Source organism: Sminthopsis crassicaudata, chromosome 2 (genome assembly GCF_048593235.1).
Source record: "Sminthopsis crassicaudata isolate SCR6 chromosome 2, ASM4859323v1, whole genome shotgun sequence".
NCBI lineage: Eukaryota > Metazoa > Chordata > Mammalia > Dasyuromorphia > Dasyuridae > Sminthopsis > Sminthopsis crassicaudata.
The window spans coordinates 282,070,931-282,088,985 of NC_133618.1; the positions used below are offsets into that span (position 1 = coordinate 282,070,931).

The window sequence follows — 18,055 nt, forward strand, 5'->3', positions numbered from 1 at the left end:
TGAAAGAAACTTAAAATGGGGATAATAACATCCCACACGATTGAGGTATAAAGTAAGTAGCATAGTAAAGTAGTTCCTTGCAGGGTACCTAGGTGGCACAAGGGATAGTCAGGCCAGGAGTAAGTAAGACCTGAGTTCAAATTCAGCTTCCGACATTTATTGGCCATATGATTCTGAGCAAGTCATCCTGTTTGTCTCAATTTCATTTGTCAAGTAATTTGGAGAAGGAAATGGCAAACCATTCTAGTACCTTTGCAAAGAAAACACTAAATGGGGTCACCAAGTGTCAGAAATGACTGAACAACAAATTAATTCCTGTCACATAATAGTCATTTAATAAAAGCTTATTTCCTTTCTTATTGCGTGATAAAAAGTAATTAATAATAAACATTGAATGAAATATGAGAACTATACCATATGATAGCTAGAGTAGAAGAAATATAAATGTAACTGGGAATTCTGTCCAAGAAAAAAAAGTCAAGAATGCTTAAGAACTAATAATTATCCTTCTATTTGTAGCAAGAAAATGTGGCCCCTCCAGGCTGCCTGGCGTGGCTACTGGCGTGACTAAAAGTTCTTTATACTTTTACTTCTGGGGGATCTCCATACTCTTCAGATCTCAACATTTCTAGCTCTAACTCTTACCCTGGTGCCCTTAAGATATCAATTTGTGAATGTTCCATGAGTGACCTACTATACACATATATTTGCATGTATGTTTTATACATATAGGTATATATGCATACACACATACAGCAGGGTATTTTATTCCCCTACCATTGTGTTGCCAGCTACCTTGTTGTACACATATATCTTGGGCCAGAAAAGTAGATATTAACACTTGAGGAAATGGTCATCATTCTTTGGTTTTAGTCACATTTTTATGGAATGAGCCACTTTAACAGACATTTAGTTTAGAGTTCCTGCTGCTATATTATTCTACTCTAAATAACAGAATTACTTGAGAAATTAGTGAATTATTTCATGTGAAGTATAAATTTTATGTATATTACTTGAAAAGGTCCTTTCTTAATACAAAGAACTCCAATGTTTATTTCCCTGAACATGCTTTCTGAAAATTGTGATTCTGAGTACTTGGCAATCTGTTGTTATCATCTGAAATGAATGTGTGATATACAATAAAGGCATAGTCATGCTCTGACAAAGTGGTAGGGCAGAATTTTTGGTCTGTAGTACTGAGGTTGTATATTGACAGTAAGGGTAAAGAAAATAAATATACTATAGTTTCACTCCAATGTTGTATTTAGGACCCAAAATCTTAAAGATTGTGTTTAAAACAAGGAATCAACCATTTCTTTCAGCACCTACCTTCTTTTTGGCATAGGCCTTTCTCCATCGCCTCTAATGGTCCCTGGGTCACCACTGCAAACAAAGATCTGCCCTTCAGGATGATCTCAGACTTGATCCTCTTTCCCTCCATTTCCCCATTGCCATGCAAATGACTTGTTCTCAGATTTCATCTCAAATCCTAAAATAAAACACAATCTAAATAAACTAATCTATGCTTATATGAATTCTTTTACCTTTTCAAATTACTTTGTATTTATTTATCTACATGTGCATTATTTTCTTTTATTCCTTCCAATAGGAGAATGTAAGCTATTTGAAGGTAGGAAATAGATTATTTATTTTGATTTTGTACTCCTAAGCTCCACACAATGACTTTTGGATAGTAGATACTTAGTGTTTATTTAAATAAGTGAGAATCTTGGTCCTAGACAAAAGATGTACATTTTACAGTGTGCTTTTCTAGTTCCCTACTAACTATCCATAGATACCACATAAATATATTTTTAATCACAGAAAAAGTAGTTGGGGTGCAATATATAATAAGTATGGACACATTTGGAAGGGTACAAATGCTAAAGAAGGCATTCTCAGTGTGAGGAATTTAAACCTATTTGAATTAAATATGCTCCCTTTCAGTTGGAAGTCATTTATTTGTAAAATAAACTAATTTTTAACCTGCCTTAAAAATCTACTCCATAGAAAAAATAATTGGGCCCTTGTCCAAGAAACATGTTGCTTTTCTTCATTAAGACCTCTCATCATTCTTAAAATGATTGGTAGCAACAAAATTTGAATAGGTTCCAAAGAAGTCAACTTTTCCCAAACTAATGACAAACTTAAGGATTCTGTTTTAATAACATTTACTGGAAGATTGCTCCTTCTTTTCTAGACCCTAGTCCTGGGACTGAGCCAGGAATGGGAAATACTAATTTGATATTGAAATGTATGCATGGTGCTTAAGCAGTCCAGGTCTTAATTTAAAATTTCTCTTCGAATGAAGACTTAGGGGGTATCAGATTCTTTATCTGAAGAAAGAAGGACTGAGCTGGGGGACCCTAAGCAACAAATGGTATTTAGATCTGAAGCAGAAATTATTAACTCCTAAACTTAAATTCAGGAAAGGCTGTTGTCCATTCTGGAGAGCAATTTGGAACTATGCTCAAAAAGTTGTCAAACTGTGCATACTCTTTGACCCAGCAGTGTTAGTGCTGGGCTTATATCCCAAAGAGATTTTAAAGAAGGAAAAGGGACCTGTATGTGCAAGAATGTTTGTGGCAGCCCTCTTTGTAATGGCCAGAAAGTGGAAACTGAGTGGATGCCCATCAATTGGAGAATGGCTGAATAAATTATGGTATATGAATATTATGGAATATTATTGTTCTGTAAGAAATGACCAACAGGATGATTTCAGAAAGGTCTGGAGAGACTTACATGAACTGATGCTAAGTGAAATAAGCAGGACCAGGAGATCAATGTATACTTCAACAACAATACTATATGATGATCAATTCTGATGGGCGTGGCCCTCTCCAACAATGAGATGAACCAAATCATTTCCAATAGAGCAGTAATGAACTGAACCAACTACACTCAGCGAAAGAACTCTGGGAGATGACTCTGAACCACTACATAGAATTTCAAATCCCTCTATTTTTGTCCGCCTGCATTTTGGATTTCCTTCACAGGCTAATTGTACACTATTTTAAAAGTCCAATTATTTTTGTACAGCAAAACAACTGTTTGGACATGTATACATATATTGTATTTAATTTATACTTTAACATGTGTAACATGTATTGGTCAACCTGCCATCTGGGGGGGAGAAGGAGGGGAAAAATTAGAACAAAAGGTTTGGCAACTGTCAATGTTGTAAAATTACCCATGCATATATCTGGTAAATAAAAACTATTAAAAAAAAAAAAAAGAAAGGCTGTTGTCAAAACTAGCCTTATGACTGTGTCACAACCTCCAAGAGCCTAAGTTTCTAATTGTAAATGGGACTTATAAGTTAAGGAGAAATTACATAACATATTCAATAGGATATCATTAGAAAAAAATACAACTTGAAACAATATGGGTTGGTCATTTAGCAAGAAGAAGGACAACTATTGGTCAGGCTATTTGCTCCCCTGGCATTTAATCAATAATGAGAAAGTTATAGAGATTGTCAATAGGTTGAACAGACTCCCTGTAGAGAATTTATGATAAAACATAGACAAGAGTTAAACAGAATAGGGTAGGTAGGGATGAATCATTATCTTTTTGGGAGAGATTGTACCTATATTGATGGGACTACAGATGTATTGTGGTATTAGAATGCTTTAGTCCTAGGCTCAAATAAAATAAATCACTATTTTAATATCCCTATTATTATTAGGATGTTTAGCATGGTGGATAGTGAGCCAAGTTTGGAGCTATAAAGACCTGGGTAAATGCTTCCCTGACATAATTTTGGCTGTGTAATCTTGTGCAAGTACCTTATCAATGGTCTAGACTATAAAATGAAGATTTGCCGAGCTGAATGGACAAATTCCTAGAGAATTTTCAAATTCAGAAAGAATTTCCTCAGCTGGAAGTTTCTGCAATTCCAATGAAATCATAGTTTCAATAACTTTCCCTATCACTCCCATGTTCAAAATAGAATTTGGGAGTAAACCAGTGTCAGATTAGGAAGATTCAAAAATGGGAGAATCTGAGGTCCATCAAAAGTTCATACAATTTGCTGTGGGATGATTTGGCCTCCCAATCACTTCTGTTAGTTGCAGGTACACAGTTATTCAATCTGGTAGCAGTGTTACTCTTTGGGTAACTCTTTTTCTTAAGCTTTTTTATGAGTTATGTGGCCCTTTGTCAGTCTGGTGAAGCCTACAGAATCCTCAGAATAGTATTTTCAAATGCATAAGATAAAATACACAGGATTACAAAGGAAACTATTACACTGGAACACAATAATATTTTTTTAAACAAGTTTACATAACTCCTGCATCTAAGGCAACTTATGGATGTTTCTAAGTGCTAACTCCATTAATGCTTAGAAAAGCTTCATTAGTACTAAGAAAATTAAAATTCAAGATCAAGGTTGAATGAAGTATGTTCTGTGAACCAGGTTTCTCCTGAAGCTTGTCAGGATTTGAAGAACCCACTAATGAGGAAATAGACATTAGGAATTCATCATTTCAAGTTCTAATCATTCACTAGTTGAATTGAACTAAATGTTTTTGTAAAATTAATAGATTTTTAAAAATATTTTGGTTTGCTGAGAAAGATATTTCTTAAACATCTTCCTCTCTCTTTTTTCTATCTCTAATTTATATTCACATTACCTTCTAATAGTTTATATGTGTCTTAGTACATCAGGGACTAAACCAGAAATCCACATGTATAAGTATTACCACCTATAAATAGATAATTCATCACATTTGTTCTCTGATGAGCAAATAAGGAATGATATACAAAAGAAAGAGAAATGTTTATTATATTCCACTTTACTTATATGCTCAAATATTATTATGATTACTACTAGTTAAGGGAACAAGCAAGTTAATAAGCATTACTATGTACCAGGCACTGCACTAAGAACTAGTGATATTAATACTAGCAGAAAGATCTTTCCTGCCCCCTTCAATCTTATACTCTAATTGGGGAAGACAACTAAGACAATCAGCAAAAATCAATAAACATTTATTAAGCACTACGTATCAGGCATCCAATTATATCCTGGGGATGCAAAGAAAGGCATAATGCAATTCTTCTGTAGAAGCTAATAGTCTAATTGGGGGAGAGCACATGAAAAGAAGCTGAAAGTAGCAGCGAAGGAGGGTACCTGGCATGCAACCATTATGACATCCTGCAGCTAGATAGGAAATGACCTGAGGAGGTAGGAATTTAAGAGTTGATGTCATGTTGGAAGATGATGTGGAGATCATAAAGTCCAAGACAATAGCTCAGTGAGAAATGATGAGATGAATGCCATGGGTGCCTTCTTTAGGTGGAGGTACTAATTATACAAAAAATAATGAGTTGATAAAATGCTGGAGGGGAATGGATATCCATATTGACTAAATTTTAAAAAATGCATTTAAAGGGATCAATAGTTTGTATAGCACTCATCCGAAGGCAAATAAAATAATTAAAAGTTGATTTTATCATGAAACTTAACCTTGTGAAAGCTTCTCCCTCCTTTTCCCATTACACAATAATAAAAGAAGCCACTACATCCTCTGGATTCCATTATGCCAAATGACTGGTAAGCTGAAAACGAAACTCTGGACACTGAATCAGAGATAAGTTAGTACTCTTCTTCTTTATAATATTTGAGATGAACTTTATAATTGGTCTGACCAGAGTATTGCTTCAAGATTTATTCCAACTTATTAGCGAATCATCCTAGTTAGTAATTAAATCTACTTAACCATGTAAATGAAACAGTCTTCCCAAATTCGAGACCATGTACAGATCTGTGTGCCTGAAATGTTGAATATATTTCAAGCACACACATCTGTACATGGGCTAGAATCAAATAGACCTACCTCAAAAGCCACTTCCTTCTTTACCTTCACATAGAAAGAAGCTGCAAATGTAAGGAGAGTAAAGATTAAAGTATATACCATTGGGAGAGAAATATGTCCAAATGAACTACATAGAAGATAAATAGAAAATAATGAACAAAGAAATATACTAAAATTAAAAGAGCTAGGGAAAATTTCCTATAAAACCTAAAATTTTAATTGGACTATAAAGGAAGTCATGAAAGCTCATGGGCAGCAATGTCTAGAGCATTGCAGGCATGGGAAAGAGCCAGAGAAAATGCCTGAAACTGAAAGATAAAATGTCTTAGTCATGGAAGAAGGCCAACGTCACTGGACTGAAAAGTAAATGGTGGGATATAAGGTATGAGAAGACTGGAAAAGTAGAAAGGAGCAAGGTTTTGAAATTATTTGAACACCAAACAAGATTTTATATTTGATCCTGAAGGAAATAGGGAGCCACTGGAGTTTATTGAGTATGGAGGTGATATGGTCCAATCTGTACTTTAGAAAAATCCCTTTGAGGGATGGAGGATGGAGTAAAGAAGGACTGGAGGCCAGAAGACCCACCAGCAAGGACATTGTAATAGTCTAGGTGTAAAGTGATGAGGGCCTACAATAGAATGGTAGAAGTATCAGAAGAGAGAGTGGAAATATTCTAGGGATATTTCAAAGGTGAAATTAATAGATCTTGGTAACAAATTGGATATGGAAAGTGAGGCTTAGTAAGGATTCAAATAACACTTAGGGCATGATCTGGGAACTGGGAGGATGGTCTTGCCCTCTATAATAACTGGAAAGTTAAAGATGGATGTGGTGTATGTAGGAGGAAATGTAGTGGCATTGATTTTGGACATGTTTTAAATTGCCTACTAGTCATCTATTGTGAGATTTCTGAAAGGCAGTTGGAGATTCAAGATTGGAGGTTACAGAAGTTAGGCAGGATAGGCAGATTTCAGAATTATCAGCATAGAGATTGCAATTAAATCGATGGGAACTGATAAGATCATCAAATCGAATAATATAGTGGAAGAAGAGAAGAACTATGAGAATGAGAATGAAAATTCATCAAAAGATACTAAGAAGGCATGGTCTGGAAGGTAGGAGTAGTTAAGAGACAAGGGTGTGTTGAAAAACCTAGAAAGAAGTGGGTTATTAAGGAAGAGAAGGTGATTATTATCATCAAAGGCTACAAAGAAGTTGAGGAAAATGAGGAATGTGAACGAGCCATTAGATTTAGAAACTAAGAGATAACTGGTAACTTTGGGGATATGAATTTCTATGAAATAATGTCATTTGTCAGAATGAACTTCCAGAGTGAAGATGTTTCTCAGGTATTGTAGAAAAGTTTTGGTTGAGTATTCATTAAGCAACTCCTATGTAGACAAGATTCAAGAACCTTACATTCTATTATGGGGAGGAAAAATGGTGAAATGTAAAATTAAGTGAAACATATACATAATTTAATTCCTGGGATAGGGAAAGGTCATAAATTTAACATGAAGGACACAATAAAGTATATAGTAGAGTAGGATAGAAACATTGGAGGGATGGGGCTGACATGGATGATAATGAGGGAATGGGATGGCCATAGTAATGATGGCTAGGGAAGGGAGTTTTGCCTTAGGCAACCTACAATTCACAATTACAGGGATTCTTTATAGATCCATAGGACTATAGATTGCTACACTTGTCATAGCAGCAACATAAATGTTTGTCTTCTAAGCAAGAGATGGATGTGAAGAAGAATATACAAATAATCAAAGAAAATGGTGAATCTGTGGTCTGACCACTGATGATCAAAGAAGTGGTCAGTGAAGTTCTGAGGTCTGGCAGTTAAACAATTTTTATTATATATTAGAATGATTTGTGAGCTAAAAGGCTTTTTGCATTTTTAAGGTACCATTTGCCTTATATGTATATCATTTAAATTACCTAACTTGATCAAGTTGTGTAAAAACTTAAAACATCCCAACAAAAGTTTTTGTGAAGTACAAAAGATTAATCAACCATTATCTTTGGCTACATTTTTCTCTGAGATTTTAACTTACATACATTTGTGTGTATATAGCATATGCATATAATACATATGAAGGATTTTATATAAATATATATAATCTTTTAAAGCATTAGCTTTTAACATACAATATAATATTGCTGAAAAAATTACAATTTATATATTGACACCTTATCATTTCAAGGCAATTATTTCCTGAAAAATTTTTTTCATCAAATATTTTATTTAGGAGCATTTTTATATACTAAAAAGTTTTTCACTTAGAGAGTTTTTTGTAGCAAGAAATGCTTCTGATTTTTAAACATGAGGTGAAATAATATAATTTATAGTCATATATTCACAACTTCTTATTAATAACAATGAAAAATTATTGTCCAGTGCTTACATTTTCATAGAATACCCTAATTATTAAGGTATTGCTATGTCTTAAAGTTTTCTCTAAAATCTTTTAGATAAAACACTCATTTGGAAACAAAATAGATCTCAGAAAGAGGATGTGCAGTTAGGTAGAAAGAGTTGAAAAATCTCCATATTGAATATAAACTAATGATTTTTCTGACATCTTTGTTAGGAACTTCAGAATTAAAAATACATAAGTAATTTAATAAAATTCTTATTGATTAAGCCTCAAACTTACACAGTTCATTCTAAATTTTTATAACTTTACGTTAAACACTGGTGAACAATAATGCTTATTTTTAATGCTGCTACTTTAGGGTTTTTTGCTACTGTAGTTTTTAATCTAGAACTTTTAACATTCATCTTTATGATGTCTCCCTGTTAATAATTTTGGATGGATTATTGCTTATTAACATGTGATTCATAGTTGCACATACTTGAAATTATCTCATCTAGTACTGCATTAACTTGGATCCTATTTTAATAGGTCATAGTTCTGTTAAGCTAATTTAAATACAGAATTAATGAATGAATCATAGTTCATTTGTTGGAAAGCTGAATTTTTGAAAAATCTCATTCTGTGTTTTTTAGAGCATTTACAAAATTAAAAAGTTGTCTTATTTTGTAGTATTTATTATTTTAATATTAATACAGTAAAATACCAATTTATTGTTTTTTTGTAGCCTTATAAATATTAATAAAAGATTTATTTCTGACATTGTGATCAAATGAAAGCTTAAATCAGCGATCCTCAAACTTTTTAAATAGGGGGCCCTCAGATTATTGGAGGGCCCGACTATAGTAAAAACAAAAACTCACACTTTGTCTCCACCCCACAGCCCATTTGCCATAATCCTGCAAGCCGTATAAAGGTCCTCAGCAAGCCGCATTTGGCCCGCAGGCCATAGTTTGAGAACCCCTGGCCTAAATAATTTCTTATTAAATTTTATACAAAGTTTTGCTAAAACAACTTGCTGTCTTTTCTGTTTATAAGTATTTGCTTGGAAAGTCTTTTTAAGAACAATAAATACTTTGTTTCTGATAAGCAACCACCACATGCTTTTGAAATAAGATGGAAAAGGATTTTGAAAAATTAAAGGGCTGTGTCATTCTGAAAAATAAAACCATTGGTTTTGCACATGCTATAGAGTTATTCATTCAATTAATACATTAATATTTGATGGGAATTAAATGGAATTTAGACTTTGATAACTTTATAGATGTATTTAATTTCAAGTTGACAAGCTTTTTTTTATTCAATGCTTTCTTCAATGTTAGGCATTGTGCTAGGTGCTGGGGCTTCAAAGACAAAAAAATAGCAAACAGTTCTTGTCCTCAAATGGCTTATAATCTTGTGAAATATGTCTACATAAATAATTTTTCTGCTAGCCCAGGCCTCTATACAATTTTATTCACTATGAGTGCTGTCCATCTTTTCTCTTAAAGATTCACCAGAGTACCTTTTTCTCTTTTCCTTATGTACTACTTCAGTGGTTAGACAAATAGATAGATGAATAAGTTGGACAAAATATTATTTAATTAGAAGTGGTTTCCCAGTTTTTCCATAGTGGTAGAATTCTTTAGTTTTAATAAAAACAAAACAAAACAAAACAAAACAAAAAAACTTTGGCAGAACTCTTACAGAAAAATTGTGTAAAGTTATTTTTAATAAAACAATCTAATAAAATTAATAGCATTTAGTAAAAGAATCCTATTAAAAAGAACATAGGGTTCATTAAACCTCAATAAAAACTAGGATGTTTCAGGGTTCCTTCAGCATAATTTGAGAAATTTTAATCTAGAACATACCAATGTGACACTTGGCTTAAGTCCAGACAACCAAAATGTAAGTCAGAACTCACAAAAATACTGAGCTGTGTAAAGATAAAGTTATGTTTTCTATCTAACTAATACTAAATTTTTTTCTTCATGATGTCTACATGATCAAATGAGATAACTCTGAAGCATATGAGTTAATATTATGTCTAGTCTACCATATATCCATATGATTTGTATTTCCAAATAGAATAATCTACAATCAATAATAAATCACCCTTGTGATATGGTCATCAACTCAATCAATGTTACACAGAACAAAATGCTCTACATACACTAGACAATGCATATTTGTTGAACTGAATTAAGTTAGATCAGGTAACAGGCCCAAAGGACCCTCACTGGTTTGACGCTTACTTACTGTAGCTGCAGCGATCCATTAACAGCTTGGATCTTCATACTTCCCTAAGAACACCATTCCTAAAAGTGCCACTAACTGATTGTTGCAAATTCTTCAATGATAATAAGATCATCATCATAACAAAATTCTGGACTTTGTCATTTTCCAAATTGAAGTAGATTTTAACCCCTGTCTTTCTCCACAAGTTCTCTGAGCTGTAAAGGAGCCTTGGGAACCATCTCTAACATATAACATATAACTGATGAAAAATCTTCTCTGCAATGTAACTGAAAAGTGGTCACTGAATAACACCAATTGTTAAGGAATCTTGCTTTATACCAAGTCTAAAATTGCCTTTTTTGTAGTGTCCCTTCATGCCTTATAGTTCTACAAAGTAGAAGAAGTCCATTCCCTTTGACTTAAGGATCTTTATGGTTTGTTTTAGCAGCCCACACTTACCCTCAATTATTCATTCAGAGGTCAATTTTCTCATGTGAAACCTTTTTTAAACTCAATTAAGATGATCCTTGGATGATTTGGTTCACATTTGCCATTCCCTAGCATAGTCTTCAAGATCCCAGATGATCAGAACCAAAGAATTATCAAAGTAGTACTTTTTGAAGTACTTTTTTTGAAGCCTTGCTAGAAACAAAGGGAATTATTATTTCAATAGCACACTCTTCCTACTCCCAAATTTCAAAGAAATTTATCAGTCTTCCAGCTTTCTGCTATGTACCTAGTATTGTTATTCTTATGATACTAGACTAAGGCTTAAAGAGCTTAGGTGCTTTCATAGTTTCACAAAATTGAGGGTAGAGCCTCAGTCTTAAATTCACACTCTTAATTAATTTCTGAACTTCCTATAAATGATCCTTTTCCAACATAATAGATACTTGCATTATCATTGTGAGTATAATTAAGCAGCTTATTCTTTATGTAGCATTTTATGCTTGGGGATAAATTCATATGTTCATATTGATAAGGAACAAACAGATAAGAATAAAAGATATCAGAACTTTTAACAGAAATAGTAGGTGACTGAAGGTAACGTTGGCATAAGGTATTGCTGGCATTTCTTCACAAGTGTGAGTTCTATTGATGTTTTTGGTTTTAAGAAGCAAAAATTAAAGGAATGTGTGAAGTGTGTATAGTGATGAAAATTTGAAGTTTGGTTTTGAAAGAATTTGTTGGGAATGAAGTAATTGAATGGGAGCAAAAAGATAGGTATAGTTTCTGCCTTTTAAAAAAATTTTTTTTATTTTTCTGAATAGTGAGAATGAATGGTGTTTGTGAACATGTACATACCTAAATACATGAATGAGGCTTGTGATTTTGTGGATGTTCAGGTTCAATATTGAATTTCAGTAAGATTATCAAAACAAATCCTGTACTATTCCATCAGAAAATCCCAGTAAACAAATAAATTATTTCCTTTTTTAGATGAAAGATTTGATTGTGGAATATTAAAGTTGACATTTTGATTAGCATGACTGCCAAAACGTTCTCTGCCTTAATAGTAACTAAGTATCATGTGATAGTATCTCATATCTTCCAGGGTAGCTTTTGATCAATAGCAAGAAATAACAAGTATAGAATAAAACATATAATTTGTTGATATACAAGTCAGAAAATTATACTAATGGCTTTAATTTACATTCAACCCTAGTCTTGTGTTTGGAAGGCAATTTGTACTTCCTTAAATTGCACAAACAATTAGGCACTTATAGTCTCAAAATTAACATAAAATGGTTAATTGTATATTCAGTATCTGTACCCTTGACTAGCAGTGGCTATGAACCATCCTTCCACTAAAATGAAGGACAGAGGTTAAAGTCAAAAGTAAGTTAGTCAGTTTTTCTTCTCTCCCTCCCTCTTTCCTTCCCTCCCTCTCTCCCTTCCTCCTCCCTTCCTCCTCCCTTCCTCCCTTCCTTCCCTTCCTCACTTCCTCCCTTCCTTCCCTTCCTCCCTTCCTCCCTCCCTCCCTCCTCCCCTTCCTTCCTTCCTTTCTTCCTTCCTTCCTTCCTTCCTTCCTTCCTTCCTTCCTTCCTTCCTTCCTTCCTTCCTTCCTTCCTTCCTTCCTTCCTTCCTTCCTTCCTTCCTTCCTTCCTTCCTTCCTTCCTTCCTTCCTTCCTTCCTTCCCTGCTTTGCTCTGGAGTTTACTCACTCTTCTGTGATAAGTGTAAACACTATCCTTTAGTACCCCTTACCATCTAAATGGTACATTCAAATGAAGTACATGTAATTTTATTTTAAATAAAATGAAAATTATAGCTAATTCATAGAATTCCTATTATAATGTTTATTATATTTGAAAATGAATTATATAATATTTTAGATTAATCCCACAGAAAATTTACAATGGTGTTGTTCCTGATTTTTAGAATTAAATATTCTGCTCTTAATTATTATCCCAAAGCATCAGAATTAGTCTCTAATCATTGTATCTACTTCTGAAAATGATTCCCAAATATATAACCATTAAATACTACTGACATTTCTTTAACAAATATATAATATTTTCAATAGTATACAACTATTAGTTTTATTTAGGAATAAAGAACTAGTTTGGATCTTCTTTAGGAAAATATGACCATTCCATTGGGATGCTACTAAGTTCAAACTATCATTATTTTATCAGAAAACAGAAAATGTTTTTAGTGCACCATTTCTGTTTTTATGACTAGTAATTTTCAGAAAATAAGGTAATATCTATTTAATATTTCATATTCTGGTCATAGTTGCTCTTGTCAAAAATGCATGGAAAAGTCTTTAATAAGCAGTGAGAAAAGCTTTTGAGCCTTTATAGTAACTTTCTTCTTAATAGTTTTGTTCTCTGATTTGAGTTGTAAAACATAAAGCTTGTTATCTAACTTTGCTATAACCATATACTATGATGGTGTCTTTCCTATAGATTCATTTACCAATTCAAGAAGTAGCCAAGGACTACCAAACTACTCTTAATTCACTTAACTTCCTCAGACTACCTTTAGCTATTATTTTTTGTTATCTTAAAAAAAACACACAACTAACTATCCTTGCACTTATGTCATAAAAATTCTGCCTTTTTTCCTTTTTTTAATATTTGTATTCAAGACAAACAACAGGAGGTTGAAATCAGGCCATTTAAAAGAAACATCTGCTGACATTTATTCATATGCTACATGTTCCACTTTCATCATTGAATGTAATGATAAACACACATTCCAGTCAATAATGGCAATTCCCAGCCAAGCTTTACAAATGGTCTCTTTAACACCTAAATTGACAGCTCGGGAGATTTTGAGATAGAAGCTAAATATGGTACATTTGGACACTGTTTGCCTAAGTCTAGGATGTCTTGAAGACTTTAATAAGCAGACATACATTAGAATATGTAGGGAAAGTCTTGACTTGTACAGGTACTTGAGCAGTAGACTTCTGTTTTTCTTAAAGTCTTTTAATGGGGGGAGAAGGGAAAACTCCAACAAAATCAAATGGTTAAGACTTAAGACTGGAATCTTTGATACCTGTGGGGAAATGGAGGGATCTGAGTAGGATCACGGAATACGAAGAAGGAAGCTTATCTAATTAAAAGCAAAACAAATGATATCTCATTTACACCCACAATTTCATATCTTAGAAATGAAAATAGTGAAATCAATTAAAAAGGTTTTGTTTCTCTCTTCCCACAAGATAATGAAAACAAAAGTTTGTTTTTCATTTTAATTAGCACAACTATACTATTGAAAACTATGAAGATTTTTCATTTCCTGTTTACCAAAGATACTCATTTGGGTTGTTAATTTCATAGCTATTTTGAAATCTTACCTGATTTCCTCTTTTTATTTTGCTAAAGACTCTGATACTAGTAATATTTTCCTAGGAAAGGATAACTTCCAACTCTGTGAGTTATTAACGATTATATTCAATGTATACATTAAAGTTCTCAGGAGAACATTGAAATAAACTTGTATTACCAGTATGCAGACATATAGACTCATGCTCTTTTGATACATTAATGATCTCATTTTACGTATGTATTTCATGCCTATCCCCTTACATTTTAGTACAGATTGATTAACCTTTTAAGTGAATCATAGGCTGTTTGCAAGTGAAGCAGAAAATCACAGCTTTACCAAACTCCTTCACGTGTGAATAGTTTTCTTTTCAAAACTCTGCTGTTACTGTGGCTTAAAACAGGTCACTCACCACTTAGTGAAAAAGAAACTAGACATTTTCAAGCCTCAGTATAAAAAATAATGACAGGTTCACCAAAGTTATCTCATACAAGATCATTTGAAGAGCAAGTCACACCAATTTGTAGTTCTCGGATTAATGACATTTCTTTCTGAAATCAACTCAATTTTAGTATCACAGCTTGAAATTGATTTTTTCTTTCTTTCTTTCTTTTTTTTTTTTTTTTTTTTTTTTTTTTTGGAGGAAAGGAGGGTGGAGGTTGCTTTCCTATGCAAGAAAAGGGCTAAATTTGGAGTGTTGTATTATGGTGTTTTCATTTGCTCTTAAGATATGTTAAGTGAAATAGCATATAAATCCTAATATCTTATTACTTCTCTGTGTAAAGAGATGTAAGATTCATTACAATGATGGTCTTATGTGGTGAGTCTAATTGCAAAACAAATCAGTTCTTGACATTAGTAGGTGGGTAGAAGATATATCACCAGGATGTCTGGGGCATTAAGATACTGGTCTGCTTTGAAGCCAGTATTTTTACTTCCCCAGAACCTACATTAACAGTGAGTGCTTTACAGAACAGTCTGGCCATATAATGTTCTTCCTCATAACACTAGTTCTTAAAATGATTCTATTGAAAGCTGGTTTCTAATTTCAATAAGAATTGCCTCTAACACTACTTTCAAATACATCTCTCCCTGCTTCACAGTAACACGGTAGGTTTCAGATTAGCTTGTTTGAGTGGATGCAGAGAACCACGAGGAATCTGTTGCGTTTTTAACTGATCCTCTACCTGAAAAGACTTTTAAACTCTTACACATTTGGTAGGGGGTTTAACCCTGTCTTGAATCTTCTATACTTTCATAGAGTGTACTTAACAGTAAAGGAACGAGAAGAATTCTCTTTTTCACAGGGCCCCCAAAGCCAGAGTGAAGCGAAGATGGGACGCCAAATAAATCTGCCAGTGATTACGCTAAAGGAAATTATGATCTTGTTATAGAAACCATTAAAGGAAAACCAGAGTTGGTATGTAAATATTGTTGCATCATTATACCACTGAAAAAAAAAAAACAACCTAGTGCAACATTAGTATGTTATGCAATTAACAAAATGAAAAATGAGCTGCTTGAATTTAAAGCTTTTATTGACTTTTAGATAGATAATAACTACTTTTCTAACACTAAAGTAAAACATAATAGGGAAAGTTCAAGAGAACAAATGTTTTCACTCTGCAGTCCTTATTATGCAGAAAAAAGGCATTGTACCTGAAATACAATCATTGTAGATGTTACCGCATTTTCTAACTTATCAAAAATCGTCCGGGAATGTATTTTAGCAGGAAGAGAGGATAGAAAATGTTTAACAATTAAAGATAGAAAATGAGATATCCCAAATTATTTTAGGAACATCTTGTAATTATTTATATTTGAACATTTTCTGGTCTGGGAAAAATATTAGAACAAAACAGCTGAGATAGCAAGATCTCTATTTAAGCAAAGATCCCCATGATTAAATGTCAGAGGAAAGAAGTAGAATCAAACAATAGATCTTAAAAATCAATACAATTTGCCAGAGTTCTGGGCACCCACTGTATTTGTGGCACCCACAACATATTTGATGAAGGGGATCGATGAAAATTTAAAAAGAACAAAGTAGAATGATATAACAAAAATAGTGTCTTATTTGAAGCTACTTGAAAAGTCATTGATCTCCCCTTCCCCTCAAAAAAATGAAATATAATCAAAAATACTTTAATCTGTACACTGACATGCCATGGACTACTACATAAGTTATATAGTACTCATAATAAACTCTCTATATGAAAGACATAAATCAACTAACTTAGTCATCTTATTATGCTAATACTATATACAGCTGAACAAAAGTCACCATTATTTCCTATTTGAAAGCCAAAGGATTCCTCAATAAAATAATTTGATAAAAAATGAACTTACATTACCAACAGTGAAGAAGGGTATTTTACTTTTCAGATGATGATTTTTTTCGGGATCAGTGAATGATTATAGTAAAGAAAAAAAATCAGATGGACAATGCAAGTTTCATAATTTCTAAATGGATATAATTTCCTGTATGCACTAGAAAGTTAATATGTTCTCTGAAGATTTCTTTAATTTAGTTGTTGCTAATTTATTCACACTAATACAGAAAAAAATACTGCAAAATTTTTCATAACAAAAAAACTGTGCATATCTCTGTGTTTTAGCTGGCATGTGGTTCTACACAGATGGTTTGGGGCTTTCTTTGCTGCAAAACAGATGGGCCTGCACTGTCCCTTACCAATCAAAAGAGAACTGGAAAATATAGGAATATCTTTACCTACATTGCGTCCTTTAATTCAAGAAATTAAAATGCCTACAAGTATAAATATAACTTCCTATGGAAAATCATTTTAAATGGGATGTCATATGTTGAAATTATACTATAATCCAGTTCATGTTTAATGCAAAAAAAATCTTGACTTTGAAGTATTTGGAGCTGTTTATAATATGAAATTATTATTTAAAGAAATTTGCAACTGCTGAATGACTTTCATCACTATTCACCTTCCCTGAGAAATGTTGCCCCTTAAAAAAACACAAAACAAACTTTAATGATACACATTTTGATAACATTTTCAACAAAAGAAAATATTTGGGATCACAGTATCCAGATACCAAGTCATTAAATACATGAGAATTTTTGTATAATATAAACACATTTCATTGTAGAAAAAGAAACTGAGTTAAGATTGGATTAACTTAAATTCAAACTTATTAGTTTGTGAATGTCATCAATAATTATTTTTATATGTGGAAATGGGGAGAATGTTCTTTCATTTCCAGGGATAACATTATATATTTCAGACAAGTTGCTAAAACCAATAAAAAAGAATGCAAGAGTTAATGTATGTTTGAAGGCAAATGACATAGCATGAGAATAAGGTAGTATGACACCACACTGTGAAGATACAAACATTGTGATATCATAGTATATAGCATATAGCATTATATGGCTCCTAGGCAAATATTTGGCTGTTTTTACCTTCAATATACAAATAATGAAAAGGGCCAAATTTATGAGGTGTTATAAACAATTCTGAAATTTTGCAGATAAACAAATTCAAAGAAGTTTATCTATGAATGGCCAGGATAGTGGTGGATGGCACAACCAAGATTCAATATTATTTCTTATTCTTTTTCTTCAAAACATCCTGAAAATATGTGAAAGTGATTATAGGGTCATATCTCTGGTGACCGGTAATAGTGGTATTAAAAAATGGCTCTGGTTTTTAATGTGTACAGGTCAACCTGAAAGTATTTTATGAAATTCCTCAACTAATTCCCACTCCTTCTCTGTTCACCCCCATATTCTTAATACTAATAAACTGTTTTACTTAGGTTCATAGGAAATAGTTGGCTATATTTATTTTGTATTTTGTATTTCTGAGTCCAAGCT

General features: G+C 32.8%; 1 long non-coding RNA gene across 2 annotated transcripts in view; it reads right to left on the minus strand.

The window, feature by feature from the left end:
• LOC141556079 (uncharacterized) overlaps positions 1-18,055 on the minus strand; it is an 84,243-nt gene that overhangs the window by 14,878 nt on the left and 51,310 nt on the right. The window contains exons 1-2 of one of the 2 annotated variants that reach the window (XR_012486425.1): positions 16,555-16,719; positions 1,330-1,489 (exon numbers count right to left, since the gene is read on the minus strand). This is a non-coding gene — a long non-coding RNA (uncharacterized LOC141556079). Of the gene's footprint in view, positions 1-1,329; positions 1,490-16,554; positions 16,720-18,055 lie in introns of those variants that run through there. The other variant, XR_012486426.1, reaches the window with a different exon arrangement.